This window comes from Anomaloglossus baeobatrachus, chromosome 9 (assembly GCF_048569485.1).
Source record: "Anomaloglossus baeobatrachus isolate aAnoBae1 chromosome 9, aAnoBae1.hap1, whole genome shotgun sequence".
Classification (NCBI taxonomy): Eukaryota; Metazoa; Chordata; class Amphibia; order Anura; family Aromobatidae; genus Anomaloglossus; species Anomaloglossus baeobatrachus.
This window is the reverse complement of record NC_134361.1, coordinates 134848144-134861176: the sequence shown is the minus strand read 5'-3', so window position 1 is coordinate 134861176 and position 13033 is coordinate 134848144.

The window sequence follows — 13033 nt, the reverse complement described above, 5'->3', positions numbered from 1 at the left end:
CCCCAAAAACTACACAAATCTGTGCAGACTCATGTTCCTGTCCGACAGCAGCAGCTGATAGTTTAGCCGGCCGGGCGGTAAAAAGCTGGCCTCAATGCTTGACTAATAGTGAGGTGACCGCATCAGCTGATTATCGCCAGGTCTGAGAGAGAGAAAAGAGCAAGAAAAAAAGAGAAAAGAGAAGAGAGAGGGAGAGAGAAAAGAGAAGAGAGAGGGAGAGAGAGAGACAAGAGAGAGAGAGAGAAGAGGAGAGAAGAGGAGATAGGAGAAAGAGAGAAGAGGAGAGAAGAGATAGAGGAGAGAGGAAGAGAGAGAGAAAGAGAGAGAAAGAGAGAGAAAAAGAGAGAAAAAGAGAGAGAAATAGAGAGCGAGAACAAGAGAGAGAGAACAAGAGAGAGAACAAGAGAGAGAACAAGAGAGAGAACAAGAGAGAGAAAGAGAGAGAAGAGAGAGAGGAGAGAAGAGAGAGGAGAGAGAGAAAAAGAGAGAGAAAGAGAGAGAGAGAGAAAGAGAGAACGAGAGAGAAAGAGAGAGAAAAAGAGAGAGAAAGAGAGAGAGAAAGAAAGAGAGGAGAGAAGAGAGAGAGGAGATGGAGGGGAGAGAGAGAGAGAAAAAGAGAGAGAAAGCTAGAGAAAGAGAGAGAGAACAAGAAAGAGAGAGAGCAAGAGAGAGCAAGAACAAGAGAAAGAGAACAAGAGAGAGGAGAGAAGAGAGAGAGAAGAGAGAGATGAGAGAGGAGAGAAAAGAGAGAGAAAGACAGAGAAAGAGAGAATAAGAGAGAGAGAGAACAAGAGAGAGAGAGAACAAGAGAGACAAAGAGAGAGAGAAAGAGAGAAAGAGAGAGAGAGAAAGAGAGACAAAGGGAGATAAAGAGAGAGAGAGAAAGGGAGAGAGAGAGAACAAGATAGAGAGAGAACAAGAAAGAAGAGAGAGAAGAGAGAGAGAAGAGAGAGGAGAGAGAGAGGAGTGAAAGAGAGAGAAAGAGAAAAAGAGAGAGAGAGAGAGAGAGAAAGAGAAAGAGAGAGAGAGAGAGAACGAGAGAGAGAAAGAACAAGAGAGAGAAAGAACAAGAGAGAGAAAGAGAGAGAGAGAAAGAGAGAGAGAGAAAGAGAGAGAGAGAAAGAGAGAGAGAGAAAGAGAGAGAGAGAAAGAGAGAGAGAGAAAGAGAGAGAGAGAAAGAGAGAGGAAGAATCTCTCGCACCTATGGGATATAAGGAATTCTCTGTCTCCGCCCAGAAAAACAAGAACACCAAACACGGCCGCTGCTCAGGGGGCATACTAATATGGTAAAAGGAAGAGATCCAAGAACATATCAAGGCAATAAAAAGAGGAGAAAGCCCTGTCTGGATGAGGATAAGTAGCTCCATCCTCACCTGTCAGCAGGACATCTACCTTTGCGCAGCCTACATCCCTCCATCAGAATCCCCATACTTTAAGTTGGACATCTACGAGGAACTTCAGAGGGAGGCTGCCCAATTCCAGTCCAAAGGTAAGGTGCTCATCTGTGGAGACCTGAACGCCAGGACAGGTACAGAGAAGGACTACCTGTCACCTGACGGAAACACATACGTCCTGGGAGATGAGCCCTTCTACAGAGACTCAGTACAGACAACAAGAAACAGCTATGATAGAGTGGTGAATAAAAGCAGCAGAACACTGCTGAATCTGTGCCGGAGCTTGGGGCTGTATATACTAAACGAGCGCACCAGGGGTGACTCATTAGGGAGATTTACACTAAACTCCCACATGGGCAGCAGTGTAGTGGATTATGCCATAACAGACATAGAGAAAAAAAAGAGAAAAAAAGAAAAAAAAAGAAAAAAGAAAGAAAAAAAGGAGCCAGCACGATCAGAAATTGGCATGCATCATATAAAAAGTGAAAATTCACAGATTTATTCCAACTGTACTATAATAAAAAAATGAGATTTTTAGCAAATAATTGATCAATTTTTTGAGCCACCCCTGCCAACGTCACGGCAAATCTCAATAGGGGGGTCCTACTCTATATTCTGTATTTCATGTGCCATGCAGCCTCCTAGATAAAGTTAAAAGCAGAACCATAATGGAGCACACATACCTGTAACCTGTATATAACCGCTTCTATGTTGCAAAAAAGGCAATTGTGGATAGAGACCAGCCCAGGTCCCAGCATGTGGAGCAAGCTCTACACATACCAGGACTATATCACAACTGATCCTCCCAGTGCCAAACAGCAACCATTGATAAAGGCGGACCAGATCCAACAGACATAGACCCAGCAAACATAAATGCCTTCATAGTCACCCCCGTCACCCACATGTCAGACCACAACCAGACACTGCTGTACTTGAGATCCACGGACAAGTCACCCACACAAAAGCCCCACTTGAGCTGTCTCCACAACTTGCCACCATCCTTCAAGTGGCCCAAACAGTTAGCCATTGAATACACCAACATGACCAACAGAACAGAGATTAAAGAGCTGCTTGTAAACTTTCACACAAAATCCTATACATCAAACCAGCAAGGGGGCAACCTGGCAGTAAACGACTTTAATAACATCCTATATACCATGGCAGAGCTAGCAGACCTCAGAAGGACCAACTCCAAGAGACCTACAAATAAACAAGGCCAAAAATTGTTTGACAAAGAATGCAAGGCACTGCTTAAGGATAGCCTCAAATCAAAAACACAGAGACCCAGACAACAAGGAGCTAAGAGTGGTCCATGACACCCTACAGAGGCAATACAAGCGAACCCTCAAGGAGAAAAAACAAAAGCACATCTCCCACAAACTGCAGCAGCTCGAAGACTCCCTCCAGGACAACTCATTCTGGGAGACATGGAGCCTCTACAAGAATATCCCAGAAGATGACCTAACCCCATACCTCCCAACCGTCCCGGATACAGCGGGACAGTCCCTCTTCTGAGCCTTTGATCCCGGGTCCCGCCCGTGAGGCTGTTTATCCCGGCTCCACCCACCCACTGTAGCCCCGCCTCGCTGTTTCTCCCTTCTACTATTCATTACAGAGCCGAGCGCGCACCTACTCCTGTGACTGCTGCTGAGGTATGAATCACCCCCTGCAGCAGAGCGACCCCCCTGCAGCAGAGCGACCCCCCTGCAGCAGAGCGACCCCCCCTGCAGCAGAGCCCCCCCCCCTGCACCAGAGCCGACCCCCCCCCCCAGTCCCGGAGCCTGCGTTTGTCTGCAGCTGTTCTCTGATTCCCCGTGTGCGGCTTCTCACTGCTGCAGACACGCGGGGAGTCAGGAAGCTGAGGAGACCGTGCAATCAGCACTTCTCTCTCCTGCAGATAGCAGTGACAATAACCTATGCAGAGTGACATCTGCAGGCTTCTATTACCGATCAGTGGTCTCCTGCCTGTGGAGCAGAGCTGCTGGGTCCTAGCTTCCCAACAGGTTCAGCTCTGCTTTATCCTGGCTCCTCTACCAGTTAAAGGGAACATGTCAGCAGAAATTTCACAATAAAAGTAAAAGCTTCCCCTCTGCAGCTCCTGGGCTGCATTCTGGAAAGGTTCCTGTTGTTATTGTGCCCCCTTTGAGACCTACAAAAATACTTTATGAAGTCTTACCTTTTTGTATGCAAATGTGTTTTTATGGTCACGGGGGCGGGCTGTCTGGCGTCCGTTATTCCCCCTCCTGCCGCTTTACGCAGTCCCCCATTACTCATTTACATACACAAGGACGCCTTCCTCATGTAACTGTCCTCCCGAAGTTTTGCGCATGTGAACGCTTTTTCAGGTGATTGCGCAGGCACGAGATTATGGGCGGCGCTGTGATTGTCATCAGCAGCGTTAACCAAGTACCCGCCCATAATCTCGTGCCCGCACTTTTCCCTCTGACTCCACCGTTATGCGCAAGTGCTGGCCATATGAACCATGTTACCTATTACTGCTTGCACGAGATTATGGGCGGGTACTTGGATGACTTTGCTGATGACAATCACAGCGCCGCCCATAATCTCGCGCCCATGGTAATAGGTAACGTGGTTCATATGGCCAGTGCTTGCGCATAACGGTGGAGGCAGAGTGAGAAGCGCGGGCACGAGATTATGGGCAGGTACTTGGATGACTTTGCTGATGACAATCACAGCGCCGCCCATAATCTCGCGCCCATGGTAATAGGTAACGTGGTTCATATGGCCAGTGCTTGCGCATAACGGTGGAGGCAGAGTGAGAAGCGCGGGCACGAGATTATGGGCGGGTACTTGGATGACGCTGCTGATGACAATCACAGCGCCGCCCATAATCTCGCGCCCATGGTAATAGGTAACGTGGTTCATATGGCCAGTGCTTGCGCATAACGGTGGAGGCAGAGTGAGAAGCGCGGGCACGAGATTATGGGCGGGTACTTGGATGACGCTGCTGATGACAATCACAGCGCCGCCCATAATCTCGCGCCCACGGTAATAGGTAACATGGTTCATATGGCCAGTGCTTGCGCATAACGGTGGAGGCAGAGTGAGAAGCGCGGGCACGAGATTATGGGCGGGTACTTGGATGACGCTGCTGATGACAATCACAGCGCCGCCCATAATCTCGCGCCTGCGCAATCACCTCAAAAGCGTTCACACTTTGCACAGTGCTCACTCCCGCGAGAGTGGCACTGGGCATGCACAAAACTTCAGGAGGACAGTTACATGAGGAAGGCGTCCTCATGTATGGAAATGAGCAATGGGGGACGGCGTACAACGGCAGGAGGGGGAATAACGGACGCCAGGCAGCCCGCCCCCGTGACCATAAAAACAGATTTGCATACAAAAAGGTAAGACTTCATAAAGTATTATTTTAAGTCTCAATAGCAACAGGAACCTTTCCAGAATTCATCCCAGGAGCTGCAGAGGGGAATCTTTTATTTTTTTTGCTAAATTTCTGGTGACAGTTTCCCTTTAAAGGGAACCTATCAGGTGCAATCTGCACTCAGAGCCAGGAGCAGTTCTGGGTGTATATTGCTAATCCCTCCCTAACTGTCCCTGTATACACTAGCATAGATAAAGGCATCTATAGAAAAAGTATTTTTAAAGAGCTTATATCTTATGCTAATTAGCGCGGGGACTAGTCCCAAGGGCGTTACTTCACTTGGCTAGTCGGCTCACATAGCGTGTTAGTACTCACACAGGGGCGTAATAACATGCTAACATGCTATGCGAGCCGACTAGCCAAGTGAAGTAACGCCCTTGTGACTAGTCCCCGCGCTCATTAGCATAAGATATAAGATCTTTAAAAATATTTGTTCTTGATCTCTTTATCTATGCTAGTGTATACAGGGACGGTTAGGCAGGGATTAGCAATATGTACCCAGAACTGCTCCTGGCTCTGAGTGCAGATTGCACCTGACAGGTTCACTTTAAAGGGAACCTGTCACCAGATTTGGGGCCTATAAGCTGCGGCAACCACCAGCAGGATCTTATGTACACATTCTAACATGCTGCATACCTCCCAACCGTCCCGGATACAGCGGGACTTTCACGCTTTACGTTGTTTGTCCCGTTGCCACGGGCGGGACGGCCAGCTCCCGGGCTCCGCCCACCCACTCTCTCTCCGCCTCCCTGCTTTTCCCTCCTACCATCCTAGTAGACGTGGCATAGAGAGGAGCGCTGCCTGTGCTGCTGCTGGTACAGTAAACTAATCTCCCCAGCGCTGATTTCCCTCCCTCCCCCCTCACCCCCGGCCGGAGCCTGTCTGTGCGGTCGGCCGGCCGCCTGTCTGTGCGGTCGGCCCGCCACCTGTCTGTGCGGGCGCCCCCCTGCCGCCTGTCTGTGCGGGCGCCCCCCGCCGCCTGTCTGTGCGGGCGGCCCGCCGCTTCATTCTGCGGGCGGCCGGCCGCCTCTCTCTGCGGGCGGCTGGCCGCCTCTCTGTGCGGGCGGCCCGCCGCCTGTCTGTGAAGGCGGCCGGCCGCCTGTCTGTGAAGGCGACTGGCCGCCTCACTGTGGCTGCCTGCGTGTCCGTGCTGGAGGCCCGCCGGCTGCCTGCGTGTCCGTGCTGGAGGCCCGCCGGCTGCCTGCGTGTTTGTGCTGAATGGGTGTGGATGGGGAGTGGATATGGGCGTGACTGTGAAATGGGTGTGGTTAGGGGGCGTGGCCTAAAAATTTGCCGCGGCGCACTACGCGCGCCGCAAACTTTGTCCCTCTTTTCCTTCTTTAAAAGTTGGGAGGTATGCCTAACCCCAAAACAAGAGCATATAATGACTAAACTGAGGGACATGGAGGAGACAATCAAGGACTTTCAAAATCCTCTGGACATACCAATCAGTGTGCTGGAAATAAAAGACAGAATCAAACTGCTAAAATCTAAGAAGGCCGCGGGCAGTGACGGCATCCTGTCTGAGATGATCAAATACAGTTCCCCAGATATACATGGAGCACTGGCAAAACTATTCACCCACGTTCTGAGTGTCAGCTACTTCCCTCAAAGCTGGAATCAAGGTCTCATAACGCCCATCTACAAGAATGGAGACCGAAATGACGCAGTAAACTACAGAGGGATCTGTGTCAACAGCATTCTGGGAAAACTGTTTAACAGCATCATTAATTAAAGGATTATTGCCTTCCTCACCCGGGGTGACATCCTCAGCAGAAGCCAAGCTGGGTTCATGCCAAACCACAGCACCACGGACCACATTTACACCCTGCAAAGCCTCATCAAGACTGACGTCCACGGCAAAAAACAGGGGAGAATATTTGCAGTTTTTATGGACTTCAAAAAGGCATTTGACTCAGTTTGGCATCCAGGCCTGTTCCTGAAACTTCTGGAGAGCGGAATAGGTGGCAGAACCTACGACGTGATCAAGAGCTCATACACTGAGAACCGGTGCAGCGTGAAGGTGAATGAGAAGAGGACGGCTTTCTTCTGACAGGGCCGTGGGGTCAGACAAGGCTGCAGGCTGAGCCCAACTCTATTCAACATCTATATAAATGGACTAGCAGCAGCTCTAGAGTCCTCCCCGACTCCAGGCCTCAGTCTGCATGACCGAGAGGTGAAGTTCCTGCTGTACGCAGACGACCTCCTGCTACTCTCCCCAACCGAGAAAGGCCTCCAAGATAACCTGGCAGTATTGGAAACATTCAGCACCACATGGGTGCTTTCCATCAACCAAAAGAAGACCAAAGTCATGGTGTTTCAGAAGAAGAACCAGAATAAAATACCCACTCCCTACTTCACATTAAATGGTTGGAGAAAACCAGCAGCTATACCTACCTCGGTCTGGAGCTAAGCAATAACAGGAGCCTCAAGCAAGCAGCAGAAGCTTTGAAAGGAAAAGAGTGCAGAACCTTCTACGCCATCAGAAGACAACTGTACCACCTCAAACCACCTGTGAGAGTCTGGCTTAAGATATTTGACAGCGTCATCACCCCTATACTGCTATATGGCAGCGAGGTATGGGGCCCAGTGACCTACCCAGACCCCACAAAGTGGGATTCCAGCCCAACCGAAGTCTTCCACATGGAGTTCTATAAATATCTCCTCCAAGTCCATCGCAGCACCTCAAACATAGCCTGTCGGGCAGAGCTGGGCCGATCCCCCTTATGGTTTAGTATACAGTCATGAACAAAAGTTTTGAGAATGCTACAAATATTAATTTTTACAAAGTCTACTGCTTAAGTTTTTCTAATGGCAATTTGCATATACTCCAGAATGTCATAAAGAGTGATCAGCTTAACAGCAATTACTTGCAAAGTCAATATTGGCTAAGAAAATTAACTTTAACCCCCAAAACACATTTCAACATTATTGCATTCCTGCCTTAAAAGGAGCAGCTAACATTGTTTTAGTGATTGTTCCATTAACACAGGTGTGGGTGTTGATGAGGACAGGGCTGGCGATCAATCAGTCATGATTAAGTAAGAATGACACCACTGGACAGTTTAAAAGGAGGCTGGTGCTTGGTATCATTGTTTCTCTTCAGTTAACCATGGTTATCTCTAAAGAAACATGTGCAGCCATCATTGCTCTGCACAAAAATGGCCTAACAGGGAAGAGTATCGCAGCTACAAAGATTGCACCTCAGTCAACAATCTATCTCATCATCAAGAACTTCAAGGAGAGAGCTTCCATTGTTGCCAAAAAGGCTCCAGGGTGCCCAAGAAGGACCAGCAAATGCCAGGACCATATCTTAAAACTGTTTCAGCTGCGGGATCGGACTACCAGCTGTGCCAAGCTAGCTCAGCAATGGCAGCAGGCTGGTGTGAGGGCTTCTGCACGCACTGTGAGGCGGAGACTGCTTGAGCAAGGCCTGGTTTCAAGGAGGACAGCAAAGAAGCCACTTCCCTCCAGAAAAAACATCAGGGACCGACTGATATTCTGCAAAAGGTACAGGGAGTGGACTGCTGAGGACTGGGGTAAAGTCATTTTCTCAGATGAATCCCCTTTTCGATTGTTTGGGATATCTGGAAAACAGCTTATTAGGAGGAGAAGAGGTGAGCGCTACCACCAGTCTTGTCTCATGCCAACTGTTAAGCATCCTGAAACGATTCATGTGTGGGGTTGCTTCTCAGCCAAGGGAATCGGCTCACTCACAGTCTTGCCTAAAAACACAGCCATGAATAAAGAATGGTACCAGAATGTCCTCCAAAAGCAACTTCTCCCAAATGTCCAAGAGCAGTTTGGCGCCCAACAATGCCTTTTCCAGCATGATGGAGCACCTTGCCATAAAGCAACGATGATCACTAAATGGCTCAGGGAACAAAACATAGAGATTTTGGGTCCATGACCTGGAAACTCCCCAGATCTTAATTCCATTGAGAACATGTGGGCAATCATCAAGAGACGGGTGGACAAACAAAAACCAACAAATTCTGGCAAAATGCAAGCATTGCTTATGCAAGAATGGACAGCTATCAGTCAGGATTTGATCCAGAAGTTGATTGAGAGCATGCCAGGGAGAAATGCGGAGGTCCTGAAGAAGAAGGGTCAGCACTGCAAATATTGACTTGCTGCATTAACTCATTCTAACTGTCAATATAACCTTTTGGTACTCATAATATGATTGCAATTCTATTTCTGTATGTGATGTAAACATCAGACAAACACAATTAAAAACCAGAGGGCAACAGATCATGTGAAAATATTATTTTGGTGTCATTCTAAAAACTTTTAGCCATGACTGTACACAAGAGGGCGCTATCACACCAGGTGCACATACAGAACAGCAACCCCAGCTCCTACCATCATAAAGCCCTGCTGAGCCAGAGCCCAGAGCAAGCTAGGAACCCCGGCAGCCAGTACAGCCAAAGTCAGCAACACACCCTGACAAAAGCCCAAATAAAAGAGATCTCAGAGAGCTGCAAGATGCAATACATAGAGGACTGGAAGAGTGAATTAGAGAACTCCCAGAAACTCACCATTTGCCGGTCACTGCAGAGGGACTACACTCTGGCCCCATATCTGGAAAGGTTACGCCACCCCAAAGACAGGTAGACCCTGAGCATGTACAGACTGAGTGCCCACAGCCTAGAGGTGGAAACAGGGTGGCACTGACAGACATACAAGCCGCGAGAGAACAGACTGTGCCAGCTCTACCAGCAGGGGGCTCTGGAGGATGAGGCGCACTTCCTGCTGCACTGTGACAAATACTCAGCAGTGAGGGCCTCCCACTTCCAGAAATTTACTACCCATACCCCGGACTTCCCATCCATGGACGAGGACATGAAACTCCGCTTCCTACTAGGGGAAGAGGAATCAATGGTGGAGATCGTCGCCCAATATGTCACCACATGTCATAAGCTGAGGGCAACATAAGGCCCCTAAATGGACTTTCAGAGCCCAAATTGTGCCCCCAACTCCCCATAACCCTGATCCCCTCCCACCACACTTACTGTATTTCTCTTGCTTTGGCAACACTAATTGTATTTTGGTCCTGCCAATAAAGCATATTTGAATTTGAATTTGAGAACAAGAGAGAGAGAGAACAAGAGAGCGAACAAGAGAGGGAGAGAACAAGACAGAGAGAAGAGAGAGAAGAGAAAGAGGAAAGAAGAGAGAGAGAAGAGAGAGAGAATGAGAGAGAGAGAAAGAGAAAAAGAGAGAGAGAAAGAGAGAGAAGAGAGAGAAAGAGAGAGAGAAAGAAAGAGAAAGAGAGGGAAAGAAAGAGAGAAAAAGGAGAGAAGAGGAGAGAAGAGGAGAGAAGAGGAGAGAAGAGAGAGAGGAGAGAGGAGAGAGAAGAGAGAAGAGAGAGAGATGAGAGAGAGAGAAAAAGAGAGAGGAAGAGAGAGAGAACAATAGAGAGAGAAAGAGAGAGAATAGAGAGAGAAAGAGAGAGAAAAGAGAGAGAAAGAGAGAGAAGAGGGAAAGAGAGAAAAAGAGAGAGAAATAGAGAGAGAGAGAAAGAGAGAGAGAGCAAGAGAGAGAGAGAGAACAAGAGAGAGACACCAAGAGAGAGAAAGAGAGAGAAGAGAGAGAGGAGAGAAGAGAGAGGGGAGAGAGGGGAGAGAGAGGAGAGAGAGAAAGAGAGAGAAAGAGAGAGAAAGACAGAGAATGAGAGAGAAAGAGAGAGAGAAAGAGAGAGAAATAGAGAGAAAGAGAGAGAAAGAGAGAGAGAAGGAGAGAAGGAGAGAACAAGAGAGAGAGAGCGGGAAAAGGAACAAGAGAGAGAAAGAGAGAGAAGAGAGAGAGGAGAGAAGAGCGAGAGAAGAGAGAGAGGAGAGAGAGCAGAGAGAGAGATAAAGAGAGAAAAAGAGAGAGAAAGAGAGTGAGAGGAGAGAAGAAAGAGAGAAGAGAGAGGAGAGAGAAAGAGAGAAAAAGAGAGAGGAAGATAGAGAGAGATAGAGAAAGAGAGAGAAAACAAGAGAGAGAGCGAGAAAAGGAACAAGAGAGAGAAAGAGAGAAATAAGGACATTGCTCAACACATTGTGCAGCAAACTCTTAGGACACTACTAAAATATGCCACCCAAACCCACCACTAAATCCGGTTATGTCCTATGAAAATCTATCCTTCCTCATTATAAGGTATATCAACTAAATATGACATCCTTAGTTATCAGCAGCTGGAACATTCAAGGATTGAATGCCTCAGCTTTTGGGTCCAAGACAAATGACCCAGACTTCAAACAAAGGCTAAAGAACATTGACATCCAGATCCTCCTGGAGACATGGGCCCGGGCAGAGGAGGAATCTCTCGCACCCATGGGATACAAGGAATTTTCTGTCTCCGCCCAGAAAAACAAGAACACCAAACATGGCCGCTGCTCAGGGGGCATACTAATATGGTACAAGGAGGAGATCCAAGAACATATCAAGGCAATAAAAAGAGGAGAAAGCCATATCTGGATGCAGATAAGCAGCTCCATCCTCACCTCTCAGCAGGACATCTACCTCTGCGCAGCCTACATCCCTCCATCAGAATCCCCATACTATAAGCCGGACATCTACGAGGAACTTCAGAGGGAGGCTGCCCAATTCCAGTCCAAAGGTAAGGTGCTCATCTGTGGAGACCTGAACGCCAGGACAGGTACAGAGAAGGACTACCTGTCACCTGACGGAAACACATACGTCCTGGGAGATGAGCCCTTCTACAGAGACTCAGTACAGACAACAAGAAATAGCTATGACAGAGTGGTGAATAAAAGCGGCAGAAAACTGCTGAACCTGTGCCGGAGCTTGGGGCTGCATATACTGAACGGGCGCACCAGGGGGGACTCATTAGGGAGATTTACACTAAACTCCCACAAGGGCAGTAGTGTAGTGGATTATGCCATAACAGACATGGACCCAGCAAACATGAATGCCTTCATAGTCACCCCCGACACCCACATGTCAGACCACAACCAGACACTGCTGTACCTGAGATCCACGGACAAGTCACCCACACAAAAGCCCCACTTGAGCGGTCTCCACAATTTGCCACCATCCTTCAAGTGGTCCAAACAGTTAGCCATTGAATACACCAACACGACCAACAGAACAGAGATTAAAGAGCTGCTTGTAAACTTTCACACAAAATCCTATACATCAAACCAGCAAGGGGTCAACCTGGCAGTAAACGACTTTAATAACATCCTATATACCATGGCAGAGCTAGCAGGCCTCAGAAGGACCAACTCCAAGAGACCTACAAATAAACAAGGCCAAAAATGGTTTGATAAAGAATGCAAGACACTGCGCAACTCCCTAAGGATAGCCTCAAATCAAAAACACAGAGACCCGGACAACAAGGAGCTAAGAGTGGTCCATGACACCCTACAGAGGCAATACAAGCGAACCCTCAAGGAGAAAAAACAAAAGCACATCTCCCACAAACTGCAGCAGCTCGAAGACTCCCTCCAGGATAACTCATTCTGGGAGACATGGAGCCATATCGGTACAAGTCCCAAGCAAAGTACCCTCCACATTCAAAATGGCAACATCTGGCACAGCTACTTCAAGGGCCTCTACAAGAATATCCCAGAAGACGACCTAACCCCAGAACAAGAGCATATAATGACTAAACTGAGGGACATGGAGGAGACAATCAAGGACTTTCAAAATCCTCTGGACATACCAATCAGTGTGCTGGAAATAAAAGACAGAATCAAACTGCTAAAATCTAAGAAGGCCGCGGGCAGTGACGGCATCCTGCCAGAGATGATCAAATACAGTTCCCCAGATATTCATGCAGCACTGGCTAAACTATTCACCCACGTCCTGAGTGCCGGCTACTTCCCTCAAAGCTGGAATCAAGGTCTCATAACGCCCATCTACAAGGATGGAGACCGATATGACCCAGCAAACTACAGAGGGATCTGTGTCAACAGCATTCTGGGAAAACTGTTTAACAGCATCATTAATAAAAGGATTATCGCCTTCCTCACCCAGGGTGACGTCCTCAGCAGAAGCCAAGCTGGGTTCATGCCAAACCACCGCACCACGGACCACATTTACACCCTGCAAAGCCTCATCAAGACCCACGTCCACGACAAAAAACAGGGGAAAATATTTGCATGTTTCGTGGACTTCAAAAAGGCCTTTGACTCAGTGTGGCATCCAGGCCTGTTCCTGAAACTCCTGGAGAGCGGAATAGGTGGCAGGACCTACGACGTGATCAAGAGCTCATACACTGAGA